At 43.2% G+C, this 23,622-nt stretch overlaps 1 protein-coding gene across 4 annotated transcripts in view; it reads left to right on the forward strand.

Annotated features, from left to right (window-relative positions):
- The window catches only part of FRMD3 (FERM domain containing 3), a 315,701-nt gene that overhangs the window by 108,841 nt on the left and 183,238 nt on the right, over nucleotides 1-23,622 (forward strand). The window contains exon 1 of one of the 4 annotated variants that reach the window (XM_033415861.2): nucleotides 14,958-15,106. The exons of the other annotated variants lie outside the window; for them this stretch is intronic. The gene's annotated coding sequence lies outside the window, so the exon portion shown is untranslated. Of the gene's footprint in view, nucleotides 1-14,957; nucleotides 15,107-23,622 lie in introns of those variants that run through there. 4 annotated transcript variants of the gene reach the window in all.

Here is a 23,622-nt window from a genome sequence, read left to right on the forward strand (position 1 = left end):
TTTTCTGACCTGTGGAGACCAGTGGCACAACATCCTAAAAGTGACCTTGAACTCCACCTGGGACTCAGGTGGCCAAAATCCAGTAATCAAGGCAAACAACAAGCCAGGAGTAGCATTCATTTTTTAGTTTGTGGAGAATTTGATATTTGTGAAGGCAAATTGTTCAGTCTGTAGCCTTGAGGAAAGAAGTCTATGAAGAAGCCTTCTGCCTCCCTTCAGTCTCAAACAGTGTACCCTCTGCTGCTCTAAAGAAGAGTTGGTAAAGGGGGAATTTGCAGAGCTGAGCAAGATGGCGCTCTTGACACATCCCTCTAAGGATTGCTGCCTGTGAGGAAGACAGGACAGGGACAAGGCATGGTTCTGGGAGGAGGCCTAATCCTTCTTCCCCTTATCTTACCTTCTATCCTAACCTCTTGTTTCCACCATTATTGCTGAGCATGCAGAATTTTGCGATGTGGTTACATGTCACTTCCACCCATGTCCTCCGTTAATACAATGCAGGAAGCCTGCTCTGATAGGCTTCCTTACTGTCCCTAGATTTTCTTTTTCATAAAGAAACATTTTAAGAATGAAAATGATTCAAGCGCTTTTATATTGCACTTGAACTTATGTTGTACATCAACTTATATCCCTGTGATATTATACCTGCAAACAGATATTTCTGCAGGTTTTGTGTGAGTGACCTGTAACCTTTGTTTAAAAAGTTTAACCTCCTGGGCTGGACAGCCTTGCAAGTTCCAGAGGGCTTGGGGCTGTGGGTGGCATTTCTATGGTGTGGTGATGGGGTTATGGGGTTAACTGTGATAAGACCTTGGAATGTGAGTGGGCCATTGGCGAGCCTGGGCCTGGCCAGGCTGTGGGAGGACAGCCGCACAAAGGGCACACAGTCACATTCCTCTGGGGTCACCGGGCAAGCATGGTGGCTGCTTGCCATTTAGCAGTGTTCTCTGGTATTTGCCTGGGAGTGGATTCCTGGATTCCTTGGTGCAGGGAAGCGCAGTGCCCCAGGCAGAACACTGCTCTTGGCTCAGCGACGAGCCCAGAGCTGTAGAAGCAGTTTATGGAGGAGGTTGCAGGGCTTATAAAGGATCGTCCTAATGGGAAGAGACTAGACACCCAGAGGGTAGGAGCATGGGGAAGACCCTTTAATTTCAGTGTTTTGATTCTGGCCCTGCCAGGTATATGGCATGGTCCCCTCCAGCCTCCAGATTTGGGAGTGCATTAGGGGAGGGGAATTGGGTGAAAGCTTCAAGTAATAAATGGGATGTTCAGTGCCTAGTGAGGATTGTCTCTGTCTAGAGCTGCCACGGGTTCCTTCTGAAGAGTCCCAGAGTTTCTCTGGATAAGGCAAAGCTTCACATCTAACTAAGTGTCCTCTCTCTATACAACGGCGTGCTAGCAGCTGGCAAGCAAACATGTTTATGACTCGGTGATCTTTTGATAAGAGCTCATTCCTGAAAGGCAAATGGGAACTTCCAATTAGAATTCATGTCAGGTCATAGGGTGAGAGTATGGAAAAATATCAACAAATGCAGGCACAAAACTGGGAAAGCCAAAATAAAGGGAGCTGCAAGATTGTAGAAATGAAAAAGGGCATTAAAATCAACAGATCAGAGGAAAGGGAAGGCCAAGGCAAGTGACACTTATGACGCCTTTCTATGTTCAGGAAAAGCTGATACTCCTGGGAACTAAAATAGCAGAGATGTCAAATGTTTAACCTCAGCGTTAAAAGAAAAAGAAACAAAAATGGAACCACAAAGGTTTTTAAGATTATAACCTGTGAAATACAAAGTAAAAGGTTAAAATAGAATAGAAAAAAACAATAGAATAAGGAAGAAAAGGATTGAAAACAAACTAAGATAAATTCCAACTTTGGAATTTAATTGTTTGTCCTAGAGTTTTTAAGAAAACAAAGATGATCTTGAAGGGCAGGACAAGTCATCCTAACTCATATTCCTGAAACTGTACTAGAATAAATTGTTCACAGGGGAATAATAAACATTTGGATGCACACGTGCTAGTTTCATTTTGCAAAACAAGAAATATACTACACCAGTGTAATTCATTTATGGCTGGAAGGCTTGTTGGATGAAAGAAGTAGTACATCTAAAGTGGCTGATGTTCCGAAACCATGCTATTGGACAGTCTCAACAAGCTAGAACTGCGCAGTCTGAAACACACGTGCTCCTTAAATGGGTTCAATAGACCCCATCTACAAGGTATGCTAATTAGTGTTGGCTTCAAACCAGTACATACGTATATACTAGACATACTTTGTGTGTCAGAGGGCTCCAATGTCATTTTATATAAATTACAATAAAACCTCATTGTTTAAACTAGGGACCAAAGAATACAATTCCTAGTGGGTCAGATATGTGATCTCAATGAACTCATGGGAGGTGAGTGGGTGGCCTGGCCAATGGGTGGCCATTGTTATGCTCCCTGCCATGGGCATGCTGAGCCTGTGTTACTGGACCAGGTGAGTTTTTAAGGGAGGCTAGTTTTTCAGATTTTAGGGGAAATCTTCTAATTTTTAAACATTGGCATTTAGACCTCAGAGATATGGCTGTTCAAGCCCCCAGTGTGCTAACTCTGGCTTTAAACTTTAGAGTAAATGAGATGACAGGTGAATGTTTTCTGGCTCCTTGGCGTGAAATGAAAGAATTAAAAAAAAAAAAAAAAAAAAAACCAAAGCAAGCTTGTGAAAGTAAAAAGCGTTTTCTTTTATCAAGGTCATAACTGTGTAATTTTAACAACTTGAAGAACGGATATGTGAAGAGATTGATGGTGTGTCAGCTTACTTATTACTCTTTTCTACTCTGAGCCTTAGTCAGATCTTTGTGATCTGTGTGTACCTAGACATGTATGATATATATTTATATACTTATGCACACGTCCATAGGTAAAAATTCCTTCCGCACGGCTCTTGGTACTGATTACTCACTTTCTTCCAAACTGAGCTGATCCTTGGTTTTTATTTGGCGGACGCAGTGGGCTGCACAAGGAGGGGTAGTGGCAGAAACAGGGCTGTTCTCTCTGAAGTGCTTTGTAGGTTAAGAGGAGGATGAGATGGGGGAGCAGGGAGATTAGTTAGGTAGGAGTCTCTTGAAGTTGTCGCCACTAGAGTTGTTGAGACCAAGAGTTAAGGATAAAGTAGCTTCAGTGTGATGAGGAAGGGCTTGAAAAGAGCATTATGGGTTGTATAAAATAAGACTGGATTTAGTAAGTGATTAGTGATGGGGAGACAAGGGAGTTCATGATGGTTACCAAGGCTCAAATCAAAGAAACTGGCAAATGATGGTGAGGAGAAGCCTATGGTGAGTACTGGGGATCAGAGTGATCAGTGGTGGTGAGTCTGGCTCGGGACCTGTTGATTCAGGTGAGACTTCAAGTCTGGATATAGAGCTTAAGCGCCGTCTGCTTCTCTGCATAGAGGTAACAGTTGGATCTAGGGGACCGATGAGATCCCTCAGCAAATGACAGACAGAGGTAAGAGACAAAGACCCAGGTCCAGGAAAAAGAATAGGGAGCTAAGTGGAATCCAAGCAAGAAAAGAGTTTGAAGAAGTGGCAGACTGTCGATGTGGCACATATATACAATGGAATATTACTCAGCCATAAAAAGAAACGAAATTGAGCTATTTGTAGTGAGGTGGATGGACCTAGAGACTGTCATACAGAGTGATGTAAGTCAGAAAGAGAAAAATAAATACCGTATGCTAACACATATATATATGGAATCTAAAAAAAAAAAGAAAAGGTTCTGATGAACCTAGGGGCAGGACAGGAATAAAGATGCAGACGTAGAGAGTGGACTTGAGGACATGGCGGGGGGAAGGGTAAACTGGGACGAAGTGAGAGAGTGGCATGGACATATATACACTACCAAATGTAAAATAGATAGCTAGTGGGAAGCAGTTGCATAGCACAGGGAGATCAGCTCAGTGCTTTGTGAGGGGTGGGATGGGGAGGGTGGGAGGGAGACGCAAGAGGGAGGAGTTATGGGGATATATGTATATGTATAGCTGATTCACTTTGTTAAACAGCAGAAACTAACACACCATTGTAAAGCAATTATACTCCAATAAAGATGTTTAAAAAAAAAAGTGGAAGACTAATGAGCTCCCACTTGATACCTGGCATCATATACACGCTCTCACTGAAGCCTCTTGAGGGCTTAGGAAGAGCCATGGTTGCCTGATTGTTATAAATAAGCAGACAGTTAAGCCAGGAGAGGCTGGCAAGGAAGTGGGATCGTGGGACAGACTGGGATCCTTCAAGAAGGTGGGTGGTGAAAGGAGTGAGAGGGAGATTGGTGGGGACAGCACATCTGAGAGAAAAGGGCATTTCTGAGGATGTCCTGAGGAGCATATTTGTCATCTAAGGGAAAGGATCAAAGGGAGAGGGAGACAGAGAAGATGAAAGCTGGAGATGGAATACATAACTGATGGGGCTGAGTCAAAAAGCAGGGGGTGAGAGATGGGGTCAAGAGAGATCTTCAGAGTGACAGGAACCTGAAAGGAAGCTGTCTATGGACAGAGTACCTGAGCTCCAAGCAATGGTGAAACATCACAGCAGGAGAGCCACAGGTTTGAAAGGAGTGACCAGTTCTGGAAGCCGATGGCCAATATCACATTACCTTGAGGAGCACTATTAGCTGTTTATTTTCTTTTTATCAAAACATTTTCTATGGATCGTTCATGTTAATTTGCATGAATTATAGATTTTTCTAATTTGCATGAATTATAGATTCTTCAACACAAATTAATCCGGCCTAGATGAGGTAGAGATGACTTCAGTTACCTTTCATTTTCTCCCAAGGAGACTATGCTATTGCTAGTTGCTGTCACATGAGTTGGTTCTGTTTTTTGTTTTTAGCTTCAGTGAAGAATAGGGCTTACACATCAAGAGCAATATTAGAGGAATTAATTTGTTATTGTGATTACATCCTTATCAAGATAACGGGTTTAACACATACTGTTGTGACTGAGATCTTTCTGGAAAAAGCTACCTGTTATATGGTTAGAAGGAACTTGGATTTTGGAGTTATTTGGGACATATATGACTATAGTATTTCCCAGTGGTGTGATCTTAGGCTAAAGGAATTGCTTTATATTCTCCAACTATAAGGTCGTAATTATACCTTACAACATTCTAATGATAATTAAGAATCTACGAAAACACCTAGCACGTGCCTTAATAAATGGTGGAAATAATGATAATAATCACTAAATGAACTGAGGACTAAATTTATAAAAGCTATCAAACATAAAAGCATAATATATACAATATGTGTGTGTAGTTTGTGTGTATACGTTCATATGTGCAGATGAATGGTATTTTCCCATTCTCTTGTTGGCTATTTGAATTGTTTCCAGTTTTATTCTATTACAAAGCATGCTATTGTAAACATTCTTATACATATCTTCTGGTACACACATGCTAGACTTTTTCTAGGCTTTCTCCCTAAGAATGGAAGTACTCTTGTGCTCACCTTCACCTCTGCTAGGTGTTGCCAAATCATTTTCTAAATTGGTTGTGCTCATTTGCCTGCCCACCAGCCAAACGTTAAAATGTTTGCCAATCTCATGGGTATGAAATGGTATCTTGTTTTTTAATTAGTATTTCCCTGATTACAGATCAGTTGAGCATCTTTTCATGCTTTCTGGCCTTACAGGTTTTCCCTTCTGTGAAATGCTATTTATGCTTTTTGCCCATCTTTTTTCTAGACTCATTTTTTAAAAAAGTATAAGGCACGGAGTCAGGCATCTATCTATCTATCTATCATCTGTCAAAGTTCAAGAGTCAATTCATACTAACATTAACTGACACTTTATCTGGCAGAAGGATCAAGTTGATTGCATGTACTTGCTAGACGCCTGTACGCAACAGCGCTGAATGATGAGTATTGGATGAATCAAATATGGGGAGAAAAACAAGCCTGCCATTAAAGATGTTCAGTGAGCACATCAAGTGTGATACCTTTCCACAGGGTGTGACCATAGGGCCTGGGAATCTGAATTTCGAGCCAATTCCCCAGGTAATTCCTATTTCTAGATATCTTTGAGAAATCCTGCTCAAGTCCCATTCCTGAGACTGACTTACAGTGGGGGAAGGTCCTTTGAGTGCTTTTCTTTTTTTTTCCTTTTTGGCCATACCACGCGGCTTGTGGGATCTTAGCTCCTCAACCAGGGATTGAACCCAGGCCCTTGGCAGTGAAAGCACTGAGTCCTAACCACTGGACTGCCAGGGAAGTCCGAGTGCTTTCCTTATGACTTCTTTGGCACAGATCTACCTGGGAAGCAATATAATTGGGGGAAAACAAGTGGCTCCAGAAAGGAGTTTTGTTGGTTTCACATAACCAACTAAGCTCCCCTCCCCAAGGGCTTAAGCCTGTGCCAGATGATTCTCGGCTCCTGCCAACCCACTGCTGGCCGTGGGCCACCTGACCTCTTTAGTGTCCCCCACTGCCAGGTACAATGATGTGTCTTGTATTGTTTCCATAGCCCCCAAACCTGCTTCTTCCCCACTGCTGCCAGGGCAGTCCTTCTAAATGTCCCCGGCATAAGACATTTCAAGGGATTCGAGGGCTCTTGCAAAAGACCTAGCTGCATCCTGTCCCTTTTCAGAAGCACTTTCTTTTACCACTTCTTGCCTCTCACTTATTCTGTGCTTTGGGCATGTTGATCTCTGCACGTTGGGAATGTGGGACCATCTCTCTCACGCCAGTCATTTTGCTTCTGTTCTTTCCTCTGTCTTAGATCTCCCCTCCCATTTCTCTTCCTCTGGCCAACTCGTCCTTATACTTTAAGACAGTGTTTCTTAGACCTTAACATGCATACAGATAACCTGGGGATCTTGTTAAAATACAGATTCTGATTCAGTTGGTCTGGGGTGGGGCCTGAGATTCAGCTTTCCTAGCAAGCTCCCAGATCCTGCAGGATGCTGCTAAGTCTGGGGACGACACTTGAAGACTCAGCTTGGCATTCCCTGCACCTCCCTGAGTTGTAAATGCCCCTCCTTTGTGTTCCTAACACCTGGGCCGACCTCTGCTGTGCTTCTCACACTGTATTATGACAACTGCCTTGTCTGTCAATAAGTTTCTTGAGGCAGGAATTGTGCCTTGTTTATCTTTATTTATATTTGCAGTGCCTGGCATAGAGGAAACACTCGACAAATATTTGTTGAACAAATAAATGATTCCAACAATCCAGACAGACTTTTGTCTGGCTGCATTTTGCTGTTTGTGGCTGTTTCCCTGTTGAGGCAAATGACTCATTGCTTTTCCAGATGGCGCCCTGTGGCCTGAAGGGTTGGCTCCACTTTCTACAAAGCAGCAGATCTTGCCAGGGTAGGAGCAGAGGAGTGGGCGGTTAGCTTTGGCATTGGAAGAATCCAACTTCTTTGTGCCTAATTTAGGTCAAGTTTAGTGGGTTTAAAATTAGCCCTGAATTCTGTATTTTCTGTGCATGGATTCCTCATGCTCGTGAACACACAGGCACACATCTCTTCTGGAGTAAGTTTCTGAGGTTGAATAGCCTCTTCCTCTTCTGACCCTGTTCTCCACACACGTGCCGGAATGAGTTTTGCCAAATGGAAATTTGGGTTATGCCACTCTGGGTGGCCCCCTTTCTTTCTGGGGAAAACTCCAGATCTCCCTTCCTGGCTCACGGACAGGGTGCTTGCGATGATGCATGCTTACTCCTGTTGTCCCCAAGTACCCCCTTTCCCTCTCAAAGCTGTCCCAATTAGGATGATGAATACTGTGACTGCCCTATTCCTAAGGCCTCTCCACACACCTCATGCTTTACCTTTTTAGCCAAGTCACTTGGTTGTGAGGACATTTGCACCACTGGTCCCGTCCCAAGCTTCCAGCTCTGGCTGCAAATTCTCGTGAAGGGGACGCTGCTACCAGCTCCCTCTTGCATTTGCTCTGGACAGCTGTTCTGTAAACTGTAAATATATATCTATTTTAACCTATAATTTAACTGTACATTCTCTAAAACCCAGCAAGATCAAATAATGAACACAGTGGTTTATGTTCTCCCTCAGCACTTTTAGCAGAAATCTCTTAATGATGGCATTAATCCTTTAATGGACTAATGGGTGAGACATTCTACTTGTGGGCAAGTTAAATAGTAGCTAGATGGGAGAAGAGGTTGCAGGTATGTAGTAGTTATTTTGCTTAAAGTGTGTAAACTTCCTCCTCTTCATAAACTTGTTTTTCAGTGCTGATTGGACCATGGAAAGCGTATTAGGTGGAAAGCCAGAGAGACCTAGGTGAGGCCCAGGCAGTTTCTCAGGCAGTGAGAGTTAGTATTCACACCTGTAACAATGAAAATAATAAGACCTACTTATGTGGATAGTTTTGTTGATTAATTGAGGTAATGTGAAAATGTTGAGTTATATACAACGTAGGTAAGACTTTCTCCTTGTTTTCAAGGACTAAACCAACTGAATGATTTCTGTTTGGAAACAGTGGCAGTGCTACAAATATATTATTTGGTCTTGACTTGTGGCACTATGCTTTTCTACTGTGATGCCATGTTCTGTTTTTAAGCCAGGAAAGTGTCTTTCTTCCCCTTTGTTCCTCTATGTATTTCACCGATGCAGCCACGTTGAATCCCTTCACGTGCCTGACTGTTCCTCTCTGAGGTACCACTGTGTCTGGGATATAAAAGAACTGCTCTTATCTTCTGAAAACACAGCTGCTTCAATTACATCACGCCAGGCTTTCTGTTAAGGAAATCTCCATTGCAGATAGTGGAAACGTAGCAAAGATAGAGGTTCAGTGCTCTGCACATTTTTTCTGTGAATCTTGGAATTTTTTAGAACCAGAAAATGCCAAGTGGAGAGGTAGGCAAGGGAGAAGGATTTAAGAATTTCTATATTGTCGAATGTTTGTTGTTTTGAAGAACTGCAATGTGAACATAAAAAGCACTCTTTGTGTTAGAGCAGGAGAAACATTTACCATTCAGCCCAAGGGCAGCCTTTAACAGGGTCGCTGTGAACTTGCCCAGCCTCTCAGTGGTCCATGGGCCAGGACCGTGAGCATCACCGGGAGCTTGTTAGAGATGCAGTCACAGGCCCCTCCCCAGACCGCCTCAATCAGAAGCTGCATTTTAACAAGATCTTCAAGTGATTCAGATGCACATAAAAGTTTAAAGAAGCTTTGCTCTTGGCCAGCGCTGTCCAGTGGAACTTTGTGAGGTGATGGTGATGTTCTATATTTGTGCTACCTCGTACGGTAGACACTAGCCATATGTGGCTGAGAACTTGAAACAGGGCTAGTGCGACCAAGGACTAAAGTTTAAATTATATTTAACTTTAACAGTTATAATGTAAATGTAATTAGTCGCATGTGGTGTGTGGCTACCAAATTGAGCAGTGCCGCATGAAATTCTACCAGGTTTTGCTTGCGGGATTCTTCGTGAGGGTAATGCTGGCTCCCCATCACTGCCAGGGGGGTAGTCAATTCTCCCTGCATGGCCGAGCAGTATCACTGCATATTCCAAGGTCCTTGTCCATCACTGTGGCCCATGCATCGTCCCTGGAATGAGTCCAGGAGCCTTGGCACTCCTGACACCCTTCCTTTCTCCTCTGGAGGCTCAGAATGGTTAGCTGGTCAGTCTTGGAATCGGATAGGAAAAAAAAAAAAACTTGACCTGCCCGAAGCCAACACAAGACACTGAAAACTATTCTTTTTTTTTTAATAACTTTATTTATTTATTTTTGGCTGCATTGGGTCTTTGTCGCTGCGCACAGGCTTTCTCTAGTTGCGGCTAGCGGGGGCTACTCTTCGTTGTGGTGCATGGGCTTCTCATTGTGGTGGCTTCTCTTGTGGAGCACGGGCTCTAAGCACATGGGCTTCAGTAGTTGTGGTGCATGGGCTTAGTTGCTCCGTGGCGTGTGGGATCTTCCCGGACCAGGGCTCGAACCCGTGTCCCCTGCATTGGCAGAGAGATTCTTATCCACTGCATCTCCAGGGAAGCCCACTATTCTTTTCTAACTGTGTTATTTCTATTATTTCACAAATCCCTGAAGATCAGAAGACGTATTTCTCTACTTTGCTTCATCTGCAATGTATCTGACTTATAAAATATAAATTGATGCTTTTTATTGTCTTTCTTTCTCCTTTAATATTTCACTTCCTCCATAGGGAACTCTAGTTCAAATTATTTTCTTTATTCCCTGAAGGGGTCTTGAGAAACTTTCCTTTCTACATCTTTTCTCAGCCATTCCTTCTCTGTCCTCTTGGCCTAAGCCACGCCCGAGTCGGGGCAACTACTCTGTAAACATCACCTCTGCTATTGTGCTGACTTCAGCAGATTCTGTAACTTCAAGACATCTCTTGTTTTTCCTACCTTCTCCATGCTGATTATCTCCAATCATTGTTTCAAACGTGAATTCTTTTTATCAAATTTGGCAACACCAAACACTTCCCAGCTGTTCACTGGGTACACATGGCCAAGCAATGATGCAAACATCTGTTCTGGCTGGAATAACCCTCATTATTTCAGCAAATGGAGTTCTGGGACCATCTGTCTCCCCCTCCTTCCACGTGACCCCAGAGTTGTGTTGAGGTGAGGGAAATCAAAGAGCCTTTTGGTGAATGAAAATGAAGTTTAGTGTGATAGCAAATAGCTTTTTATTCTATTTTATCTTATTCAGTAGTTTTATTGAAACATGTATTGACAAATGTACATTTGATTACACCTTGGAGATGTTTTATCATCAAGTATAGGGGAACTTGTCATCTCTTTATATTAACGTTTGTCCTTAAATATCACCTGATTAGGAGGCGCCCGCACTTAGACCCTGAGAATGGGGAGGGGCTGGAGTGATCATCTCATCGTACGGAGGAGTAAATCGTCTTCCATAGAGCTTCCCTGGGCATGGCCAAAGAGCCAGCTTAGAAGCCTGGGTCTCTTGACTTACAGGTCTGTAAGTGGGCTTCAGGGAGTCCATGAACCCCTAAAATTGTAGCTAGGTTTTGTGTGTGTGTGTGCAGTGCTGGGGTAGAGAATCCAAAGCATTTATTAGAGTCTCAACATTGCATCATGCTATTCTTGTCCTTTTGAATTCTCCTGGTTTGGTGATTAGTTTGACCTCCAATTTCTCAGATATAGGATGAGGCATATTTAGGATATGGGCAGATTTAGGATGAGGCATTTGCTAGAAAATGATGATATGCAGAGAAGTTAGCTATACTGAGGGAGAACTTTGTTACACACCATTCTGCCGTTGGTGACTGCTGGCTTCAAGGAAGAGAGGGCAAGAATATTTAGCCTGTTCAGAGGAAAGTCATCACTGTGATAAGGAAAAATAATGCTCAGCCACTATCTCATTGATCAAGGGAGAGCAGGGCCATCCTCTTATGTGAAATATAGCTTTTTGCATGGTTTGTACAGATGTTGGAGCCAAATGACCTGAGCTTGGAGCTCTGCTCTGCTACTCCCTGGCTGTGTGGTCTTAAGCAAGTGATTTATTTTTGAACCTTGGTTCTCTCATATTAAAAATATAGGGATAATGATACCTGCTTTGCAGGGCTGTGATGAAGAGTCAATGCAGAAATGTACAGAGTCCCGAGCATACGATAGACCCTCCACAAATGATCACCATTTCCATTATTCTCTGGTGACCATTTCAGAGCTGCTGAGGACTTGTGTCTTTCTAGATCAAAAGGCATCTTTTAGATTTACTGTTGCCATAAGCAGAGGAGTGGGCTGCTGAGGAAACCCAATTCCTGGGATAGCCTACCTTTGAGCTGCTCTGAGAATGATTGTGGAATATGTATATTTGTTAATTTGGAGACTGCAGGAGGTATAACTCTTTGCTCACATCGTCCGATTCCTTACAATGTAAATGCTCAGTGCCTGCGTCTGTGAAGCCAACTGGTCCACTTTCTGCTGTTCAGCCTTTTGAGGGAGTTCAGGACGATGTGGTCGATTATTCTTTTCTTTGCTAGCTCTTCCACTCTCTTTCTGTCACCATCCACGAGACGTTCCCATCTATCTGCTGGAATTCCATTTCCTGCAGTGGAGTTTACAGGTTAGCAGAGCACGTGAGCTTACAGGAAGCTAAGTGTTGGCTGGACACATCATTCGGGGAACAGAGCCATTAAGACACTTCTAGCCAATGCGATCTGCTTTATAGGGAGAAATAGGAGAAGGATATGACTTTCTATTCTAAGCCACAAATGAATCTTCATGTGTAGGGAGCATGCAGAGTTTCTAGTCCGTGGTCCACCTTAGGTTGTTTTGTGGCCTGGGTCAACTCATTTCCCTTATCTGTGGAAAAGAAGTGCCTCCAAGAGCTGGTGTAAAGGATGAACATTTGTTTTATAATAATAATAATTGGGGGCTTCCCTGGTGGCGCAGTGGTTGAGAGTCCGCCTGCCGATGCAGGGGACACGGGTTCGTGCCCCGGTCCGGGAAGATCCCACATGCTGTGGAGCAGCTAGGCCTGTGAGCTGTGGCCGCTGAGCCTGCGTGTCCGGAGCCTGTGCTCCGCAACGGGAGAGGCCACAGCAGTGAGAGGCCCGTGTACCGCAAAAAAAAAAAAATTATAATAACAATAATTGGATATTTGGGATTAGCAGACGCAAACTCTTATATGTAGGATGGGTAAACAACAAGATACTATGGTATAGCACAGGGAACTATATTCAATATCCTGTGATAAATCATAATGGAAAAGAATATGAAAGAGAATATATATGTATAACTGAGTCACTTTGCTGTGCAGCAGAAATTAACACTGTAAATCAATTATACTTGAATAAAATTTAAAAACAATAATAAAACAAATTCAGATGAGACAGTTACTTAACTCTCTCAGTTGGCTGATGTAAGTGCTTCTTAGAATAAGGTGAACACAGAATGTGAACCATGCCTCCCAGGTCTTTCGTGTCTTGCTTCCCACAGTTCCCACCATCTCCAACACACACACACACACACACACACACACACACCCATCATGAATGCTGTGATGAATTCTCTTGTAATATGCTTGTGAGGCTGGGGACCCATCATAATGCCTGTTAAAACTACTATGAACACATATTTTCTTTTAAGGCTTCTCTTCCCAAATTAAAAGAAAAGTTACAGCAAAAACAAACTCAGCTGTAGACTTTATTTAAATGCAACATATACTTCACTAGTCAAGTTCTCTAGGAATGGAAAATTGCAATTCAGGATAAAAATTAGCACTGGCTTATGTGTCTTGCCACCAACAGAAATCTTATTGCACCTCCAAATATATAACTAATGCATGCCATAGAAGGTAGTTGTATTTTTAGGTTTAGGTGTTTTTAGTTAGTATTCAGTGCATTCTCTTGAGAGAGCAGCACTGGTGAAAAGAATGATTCTGACAGGTGCTATTTCATTCTCACCTGGGAAGAGTTTCTTTCTTAATCACCACCCCTGTGGTTGTGCTTCTTCCTCTTTGTGTGAGATCTGGTGACTCACTCTAATGACTGAATGGGTAGCCTTTCTCTGGTCTATGGCCCCATCTCTCTCTATTATCTTGGTTCCCACTGCAGCTCACTCCTCTGTGTTTCTTTGCTTTACCCACTCTTCCTTCCCTGGCCTTCCTGGAGCCTGTGGCCTTGAAGCCAGTATCACACTACCAGTGTTCTCAAAGTGTGGCCCCAAACTAGCAGCCTCAGCATCGTCCAGTGTGGTAGGCAGGATGATGACCTTCCAAAAAGGTCTATATCCTAATCCCTGGAATCTGTGGGTATGTTAAATTACAAGGCAATGGGGAATTAAGGTAGCACATGTCATTAAGGTGGCTTAGCAGTTGACCTCAAGATAGGGAGAGTACGCTGGATTACCCAGGTGGGTCCAATTGTAATCATGGAGTCTTTAAATGTGGAGGAGGGAGGCAGTGTCACAGTGACGTGATGCAGCAAAGACTTGCCCAGCCATTGCTGGCTTTGAAGATGAGGGATTGTGGCCATGAGCCAAGGAATGCAGGTCACCTCTAGTAACTGGAAGAAGCAAGAAAATGGATTCTCCCCTAGAGCCTCCAGAAAGAAATTCAGCCCTGCAGACACCTTGATTTTAGGCCAGTGAGACCCATTTTGGACGTGACGTTTTGAATTCCAGAACTATAAAGTAATACTTTTAACTTGTGTTGTTTTAAGACACTAAATTTGTGGAATTTCTTATAGCAGCTACACCTTGAACTTCTTAGAAATGAAAATTCTAGGACGCCCCCCACTCCAGACCTATTGTATCAGAAACTCTGGGGGTAGGGCCAGGAATCTGCATTTTAACAAGCCCTCTGGGGGAATCTGATGCATGTAAAGTTTGAGAATCTCTAGGGCATCTGTTTCCAAGTGGAAAGAGAAAGGAGTGGTGTTTGGTGAATGTGGTTGGGAAGATGCTGTGAGCTAGACGAAATGGCGTGGCCAGGTGACTGTGTGTGGGCTCACCATTGAGCTGACTGGCTTTGCATGACATTGTTGTCCCTAGAAAGGGACAGTGTGTAATTTGTGATGTGAAACAACATAGCAAACTGCTCCTGCAGCTGGTCAGCCAGCTTTTCAGAGAGATGTTTTAGGGACATCCTTTGAGTCTCTTTAAATTATCACAGGTGGACTTGTTTATTACAAAGGTAGCTGAGTTAGAGTGGGTGGCAGACTTAAGGCCAGGTGCTGCCAAAGGAGAAGTTAAAGAAAGGATGTCACATCCAGTTACTTGTTTATTTAGCATACATTTAGCCTACCAGGTGCCAAGCACTGTGTGAGGCTCTGACGATAGAGGTTGAACAAGGCAGAGAAGATCCCTGCTCACAAGGACCTTTGTTCTAGTGGGAGGAGACAGCAGACATATACTTTGATAAATTATACGATTTTTTTTCAAGTTCAGAGAAACCTCCTGCCCAGATCCGCTTGGTTTTGCTTTGTGCCATAATACGGGGAAGTTTAGAATGGGAAGTAACTGAACTATGTTTCAGATCACCTTCAGATCACTGAGGCTGGTGAAACAGAAGTATGCATCCGCGTGCTTCTTGATGGACACTTTGAAAGCCTTTCAAGAAAAGTGATGTAGACAACATCTTGGATCCTGTACTAATGGAAACTGTGGTTGAGAACTGTGGTGAGCGATGAAGAGAGTGGGCTCGTGGGAGCAGGTTGGGACTGCTGAGAAAGTATGTTGTGATGGAGGGGAGAGGAGAGGAGAGGCTGGAAGGTCCCTTTCAGGCTGTTCAAACGAAGAAGTCCCTGTTGAAGAGGAGATTCACTTTATATCTCTGGGATAATAACCTTCCCCAAGTGCCCAGATGCTGGGCTCTGAAGTGGGTCTAAGGAAGAACAACCCCCTCTGAGAAGGTGTATATTGTTTATTCCTGAGGATGTGTATTTCACTTTTGGACAGGAGTCAGCTCTATGTCTGATCGATAAGAAATAAATTATGCAGGGCATTATCTTGGTTGGGTATATACTAACGAACTGCTATTCCTTTCCCCTCTTTCTTCTTCTCCTTCCATATGAAAAGCTTATGAATCCCCTTTTCGGTGAATCCCCTTTTCGTCTCCCAGGAGCATAGTTTTACTGGTTGTGGCCTTTGTTCATGATTTATTCCTTGCATGTTTAAAATGAGATGCCAGACAGCTTACAATGGAGTGCCAGATCCCTTCCATTTGTCCTTCCAGAGCCACTCTGCCTTCTCTGCCACAGAAGGCTGATCTGATCAATGACATTAGTACAAGAGCTGCCTTGTCCTTTGGCTTCCAGTTGGGTTTGACCAATAGGGGTCCCAGCCAGGAGGCTGCCTGGATGAGTGAGGTCTGGGTATTCTAATTGAGTGTGCCACCTGCTTCCTGTTGGGATTTTGGAAGATATCAAAATATATAACAAGGAGATAAACACCATTAAACAAATCAAAAGGCATAGGGATACAGAAATAGGAATTGAGGTAGCCATGACATTTGTGTGCCTTTTCGTGTGTATTGGACAATCAGATATCTATTTTTTGTGAGCTACCTCTTCAAGTCTATTGCCCATCTTAAAATTGGTTGTTAGTCTTTTTGTTTATTTGTAGGAATGTCTTAAAAATATATTCTGGGGCTTCCCTGGTGGCGCAGTGGTTGAGAGTCCGCCTGCCGATGCAGGGGACACGGGTTCGTGCCCCGGTCTGGGAAGATCCCACAAGCCGCGGAGCGGCTGGGCCCTTGAGCCATGGCCGCTGAGCCTGCGCGTCTGGAGCCTGTGCTCCGCAACGGGAGAGGCCACGACAGGGAGAGGCCCGCGTACTGGAAAAAAAAAAAAAAAAAGAAAAAAAAAAATATATATATATTCTGGACATCAGTCTTTTGTCAGATATAAGTATTGCAAATATCTCTCCCCAGCCTGTGACTTGCCTATTCACTATCCTAATGATGTCTTTGTCTAACAGATATTCTTTTTTTTTTTAAGTTTTTTTTTTTTTTTTTTGCGGTACGTGGGCCTCTCACTGCTGTGGCCTCTCCTGTTGCGGAGCACAGGCTCCGGACACGCAGGCTCAGCGGTCATGGCCCACGGGCCCAGCCGCTCCACGGCATGTGGGATCCTCCCGGACCAGGGCACGAACCCGTGTCCCCTGCATTGGCAGGCAGACTCCCAACCACTGTGCCACCAGGGAAGCCCCTAACAGATATTCTTAATTCTAATGAAATCCATTTTATCATTGTTTTTATTATATGGTTAGTGCTTTTAGTGTTCTGTTTAAGAAATCTCTGCTTACTCTAAGCTCGTGACAATTATATTTTCTTCCAGAAGCTTTATTGTTTTACCTTTCACATTTATGTCTATGATCCATCTCAGATTGATTTTTTAAAAAACAGCTTTATTGAGGTATAATTTATATACCATTAAGTTTACTCATTATTTAAAAATTTATTTATTTGTTTTTATATATTTATTTTTGGCTGTGTTGGGTCTTCGTTGCTGTGCGTGGACTTTTCTCTAGTTGCAGTGAGCGGGGACTACTCTTCATTGCGGTGCACAGACTTCTCATTGTGGTGGCTTCTCTCATTGTGGAGCACAGGTGCTAGGTGCGCGGGCTTCAGTAGTTGTCTCACTCAGGCTCAGTAGTTGTGGCTCGTGGGCTCTAGAGCACAGGCTCAGTAGTTGTGGCACATGGGCTTAGTTGCTCCATGGCATGTGGGATCTTCCTGGACCAGGACTCGAAATCCGTGTCCCCTGCGTTGGCAGGTGGATTGTTAACCACTGTGCCACCAGGGAAGTCCCAAGTTTACTCATTTTAAGAGTTCCATTCAATGATTTTTTTAAAAGTTAATTTACAGAGCTGTGCAACTATCTCCACAACCTAGTTTGAGAATAGTTTCATCACTGAGGAAAAAAACTTGTGCCCATTTGCAGACATTTCCTTTTCCCACCCTCAGCCCCAGGCAACTACTCATCTACTTTCTCTCTCTATAGATTTGCCTTTCAAATTCGTGTGAGTGTGTGTGTGTGTTTATGTGTGTCTGTGTATATATGTATGATGTGTAGTTATTATGCACAGACCTTAACTCCAAGCTTCTTGGAAGCCAGAGCAAAAAGGGCATCCCAGTGTTTTTCATGGTCTTCCTGGCTGGTCCCTGCTAGGACTACAATTCCATCATTTCAGGAAGAGTTATTTGTATCAAGTCTTATAACAGGCATTGGGTAATATAATGGGCAATGTCTTTGGCTACATTTTGGCATGAGATAGAGAAATCCCGAACAGTTATTTCTTCGGTTGGCACTCTCTCAGAGTTCAAGAATTATCTATCACCTAGTTGAGACTAGAGAAGGCAATTCTGTGAGAAGCTACAATAATAAGGATTATGCTCCTGGATTTCTGATGATCTAAATGAATACACTGGGGGAACTTAAGGCAGCTAAGGCACAAGCAGGCAGTATGGTTCTGTTAAATACACGAGTCTGAAGCAGGCTTTTGGTGAGGATAGATCAGTCTTTTTCACAGTTGGGTGAGTGTCTGAAGTGCACCAAAGCTGTATTGTTTATTTTTTTTCTAAAATTTCCCCCCAGCTTTACTGAAGTATGATTAACAAATAAAAAGTTACTATTTTGTGTGTGTGTATGTGTGTGGGTGTGTGTGGCAAGAACACTTAAGATCAATTCTCTGTTCTCATAGCAAATTTCAAGTATACATGCAGCATTAACTATAGTCACCATGCCGTACACTAGGTCTCCAGAGCTCATTTATCTTATAATTGGAAGTTTGTACCCTGTGACCTATATCTTCTCTCCCCAGCACACCACGCCCCCGCCCCAAGCCCTGGTAATCACCATTCTATTCTTTGTTTTTCTGAGTGCAATTTTTACTAACGTAGGATCCATGTGCTGTATCTAACCACCAGACATTCAGGTAGCAGAGTTGACATATTGTGAACACTTAAGGCCTGGTGTGTCCTTGTATTTCTGCTTATCAGTGGCTGGCACACTTATCCCTTGTGCATGGATGCCAGGGGACCTGTGAGTGGGGCCAGCATTCCCCACTGAAAGGACCTTCCATTCTTCTCTCACACCTGGAAAAATAGATGGCTGGTTCCCTAGCTTTCTGCAACATAAAGTATGAGAGAAAATGGTTTGGAGCCTACATAATTTTAAGAGTTCTTACCACTTCGCCACCTCAAAAGATATACTTTTGATATACCCAATAGGATCGGTTAATTTTAAAATATAGCCTTACATAGCTGTTTGAATTGACCTGTTGGGTAGAGTTACTTGTAGGCCATCAAATATTGAATATCTTCCAAATGCAATGATTTATTTGGACCGTATTTTAATGTTGAAATGTTTTCAAGTCGTCATTTAGCCAACACGTTCAGCTGCTCACAAAGGCTACCCTTCTAGTTGGTCATGGCAAAAGCCATATCACTGGCACAGAGAAGGTTGCTTTTCTGTTTGTCTTAACAGTAGTAGGATATGTATCCACTTTACCCAAAAGCTATATTAGTTAAACACGTTAAAAAGGGATTCTCTTGCACTGCCAGTGAGAATATAAATTGGTACAACAATTTTAGAAAGCTCTCTGGCAGCATCTACTATAAGTAAACATATACATACTGTATGTCTTAGCAATTCCACTTCTAAGTATATACCCAATAGAAACGATTTTATATATGTTCACCAAATATATGTACAAGTATGTTCGTAGCAGCTTTATTCGTAATAACCCCAAACTGCAAACTACCCAAATGCCCATCATTACACAACTGTAGAATGGATTAATGAATTGTGTATTCGTACAATAGAAATACTCTAGAGCGATAAAGTGAATGACTTCACACAACAACGTGTATGAATATCACATATTATGTTGAACTAAAGAGCAGGAACAAAGAATAACGCTATAGGATTCCATTCACTTAAAGTTCAGAAATAGGCAAAACTGATGATAGAAATCAGTAGTGGCTGCCTTCAGGGAGGTGATTAACTGAAGGGTATGAAGGGGTTTTTGAAGCATGAGTGGTGTTTTAATGTTTGATCTGGGTGGTGGTTATATAGATTTGTTCACTTTGTAAAAATTCATTGAGCTGTATACTTCTGGTTTGAGTCTTTTACTGTATATATGTTATATCAATAAAAATTACTTAAAAACAAGGAGGGCAGTTAGAACAGTCCTGCCTTATGTGTTGAAGATTATCTGATAAAAGTCCATTTCTGTACATACACTGATCCCAGAAATGGTGCAGATTTTGAAGAGTCATGAATAACCTGAGATAAAATATGAATGAAGCTTGGCTCAGAGAGAGAGTTTCTGTATTTAGACTCAAAGTTTGACAGGGATTAATGCAGGAAGTGAGAAATTGCATATTTTTTTCCATGTTCACCTCTCTTTGGGGTGAAATAATGTATACTAGTGAGTCTTGGTGAAATAGTTGTGTCTAAAATGGCTGACTTCTCACCTAAGATATTAAACTAAGAAACTCAGATTTGTGCTCTCCACCCCCCCCCCCCCACACACAACCTTTCCACTTACTTAGACTAAATGGCAGTCCATCTTTACAAAGGATATCTGGCAGAATAATGGTCTATACTTTTGAGGACTTTTTACCTCCATCCCTCCTTGAGGAACTGGGACAAAATACTTCATGTCTTTGTTAGAGCAAATTGGGAGTTGAGTAGTCTGGTGTGGGTTGGGACCTACTTTCTCCTTGGTCTTACAGGATCTGGCCACCTTCTCTTCTCTACCCTCATCTACTCCTGTCCCCTTTGTTCACCCTGCTCCGGCCTTACTCCAGCCTTCCTGACACTCCTCAGACCCACCCTGACACTCCTGCCTTTGCACCTTTGCCCTATCTGTCCTTGGAGACACCTTGGATGCGTGCCCTCATTCATCTCTACCCCTAAAGCCTTCATGCCCTTCAAGTCTTTGCTCAAAGGTCATCCACCCAATGAGGTCTAATCTGACCATCCTATGGAATACTGCAGTCTTCCTCCTCGACCCCTTCACTGGACTGTTGAGAAATTTCTGGACACACGTAGGAGACAGCGTGAAGGGATGGAAGAAACACGGGCTTTGGAACAAAACCGAACTGGAGTTTGGAATTTGGGAGTTGCCTAGTATTTCTCTGGGTCTAGTGTCCTCAAACATAAAATGAGGCCACCTCACAGGGTTGTTGCCAGGTAGGATACTGTAGGTGAAGCAGCAAGGCAAGAGCTTGTACGTGGCAGTTCACAATAAATAAAATCTCTCATCCCCTCCTCTCTGGCCATTTCCCCCCTGCCTCAGTAGGGTCTGATTTACACAGTAAGATATTCCAGGAAGTCAGTTCCAGATGAGGATGAACACATTTTCACAGGATGAACAAACTAGCATGGAAAAGTGGAACCTCTAATATATTAACTGAAATTATTATGGTTTGCCTCATCTTACGTACTCAAAACTGACTTCGTTAAAAGCCTGGGAGAGGAAATGGCCTGAAGCCTTCGACACAGATGGGAACTGACTGTTTAAGAAGCCAAGTCTCTGACAGGCGGGTGATGTTACAGCCCTAGAGGAAGGTGAGAAGATAAAGATCTTCACTCCTGCCCCAGACATTCTGAGGCATTCCAGGGAGGAGCTGTGTCATTAACAATCGTGTTCTGAAACACTCTGAGGGTCAAAAAAAGGTACCATTTGCCTTTGGGGCACAGGGATGTGTGTTCTAGTTACTAAGCAACTCGCCCTTCTGAGCTGGCCTGGCCTCATTATTCTGCCTATGGTGGTGGGAAGTAAATCTGTTGTTTTTGGAAAGAGAAGCTAAGGTTTTCTGGTCCTTCCATTTATTAAAGGAAATATCCTGATGAAAAATGAGTAAGACCCAGGGAGGATTCTGTCCCTTATGTGGTGAGAACAAGATTAGGAGGGGTCTTGACCTGGAGGGAAGGCTGTAGAAAATGGAAAGGCAGGTATCTGTCCATAACTTTTACACTTAGTCCAGTGAAAAATCAGGAAAACTGTGTGAAAGGCTGGTTGGTTGAGTAATGGAAGAGCTTACAGAGAAAGAAGTATTCTCAAAGTGTGCACACCAGCATTTGAGAACCTGTGACTTGGTGGGAAATGTCAATGGCTTAGCACAGTGCCAGGCACACTGTACGTGCTAAAGATGTTTGCTTTTATTGAAAAGTTTGAGTGGTTGTAATTGTCTGCAAGAGTGTGTTGTGGCCACTCTGAAGAGTCTCACGTTTTGTTACAGAAGTTCTTGTCCATATTTTTCTGAACCAGCTTGGGAAGAAGCTGATAGAGATTTTCCCTGTGCCGATGGAGTGTTTTTTGTTTTTTTCCTTGGGGAAGGGCAGAAGTTGGATGACAAGGCAGAGTGCCACAGTCAGAGAGCAATTAGGAGCTTAATAAAGGAGCGTCCGGTTGGGTGGAGGGAAATGCTAGAAAGGGAGATGTAAGCTACGGGCAGCATGAGTCAGGCAGCCGATCCCATTTGCAAGTCGGTAACTTGCAAAACCAGGAATGTGCATTCAATTCCATTGGTCTGGCTTCTTGTCCTGGGTTGGATATCATGTACTTTTAAAGCACTCTGTGCCACCATCTTCATGACCTTTCTGCTCAGCATCCCACCTCTATCGGGGCTACTCTCTGGGATCCTGGCAGAGAAGGAGTGAACCTTCATGTCTGCAGACCCACAACTTTTGCACTCCCAAGTGTGCTGCTGATGTGCACAGAACTGATTATTTTGGGGAAGTGGAGTAGAGCATATAATTCATTGAAACATTCTTGGAGCTGCCTAGGGAGAATTTGGGGACAATAGATTGGGTGTTATGTTGGTTTTAGCCGAGTAGCAGTCCTCTTCCTTCTCTCCTTTTTCCCAGCATGGGGTGGAGACTCCATCTCCAAATTGAGCTCTGGATTAGTCTCTCCACCATCTTCTCTGCACTCGAATGGTTGATTTTTCAATTCATGTGCTGCTGTGTGCCTGTGGTGGCTTAACTCTGCTCTGGTAATTGTAATGAAAGGAGATAACCAGAGGGCTTAGCTTTGAGCGATAGAATCACTCTTTACTGAAGACTCATATTGGAAGGAATAAAATTTAAGGTCTGATACTCTGTGTTATAATATTGTCAGTCCCCATCCCAAGGTGGAAGAGATATCGAAACTCTGTTTTCCATAAGTCAACCTAATTTTGATGCCAATCTCCCACCCTGCTAGTTTGGTTGGAAGTTCCTCATCTGTCTTTGCAGAACTTTTCCCCACTTGGGCATGTTCGTCATTGGCTGTATGTCCATATCAGCTCATCCCTTGAACTTGGTGGACATTCTTGGGACATGGCAACCTAGTGAGGCCAGAAAGCCCAGTGCTTGTGGTTGTGTTTCTCTGGATGTACCACATCTTTCCTCCCTAACATCTTTCTGCCAACACAGAGCATAGCAAGGGAGCAAGCCCAGGTCTATAGAGCATGTCCCCTTCCTTCTTTTTAATCTGGAAGAAGTTTTTTTCCCTGTGATAAGTTAAAGATAGGCATAAATTCGTTGCTACTCCTCCCATTGAGAGGGAAAGTCAAATTGATCTTACCTTGAATCTGGGCTGGCCTTAAGGACTCACTTGTAACCAATAGAATGCAGTGGAATGGACATTGCATGAAAGGTAACTTCTGCTGGAGCCCTTTGGGAATGCTCATTGTGGAGGAAGCAAGCTGCCAGTTAAGAAGTCTGGCTTGAGATTGCCATGCTGTGAGGAAGCTCAAGCTAGCAGCACAGAGTGGCTACATGAAAAGAAAGACAAAAGGGAGAAGGAGAGAGGGGGGAAACTCCATTAGCCCCCATCTGTTCCAACTAGCCCAACTCAGCCAGGCCTGTGAGTAAAGACATCTTCAGATGCTTCCAGCTGTAGCTACCATCTGACTGCAACAAGGGAAGGGACCCCCATCAAGAACCATCCAGGTGATCAATCGGTACACAGGATCATGAGAGAGAATATTGTTTTAAGCCCCTGTGTTTTCAGAAGTTTGTTACACAGCAGTAGATAACCGGAACACTCCTCATACTGTTCTCCTCAGTGGGTTTAGATGTTTGAAAACAAAATCCAGCTATTAATTTTCACTCTGCCACAGGCATCCTTTGAGGTTAGGAATCACAGAGCTTGCTACCTCTTAATGGGGGAAGAAATCTGGGTAAAGGGAGAGAAAA

This window comes from Orcinus orca, chromosome 6, assembly GCF_937001465.1.
Source record: "Orcinus orca chromosome 6, mOrcOrc1.1, whole genome shotgun sequence".
NCBI classification, from domain to species: domain Eukaryota; kingdom Metazoa; phylum Chordata; class Mammalia; order Artiodactyla; family Delphinidae; genus Orcinus; species Orcinus orca.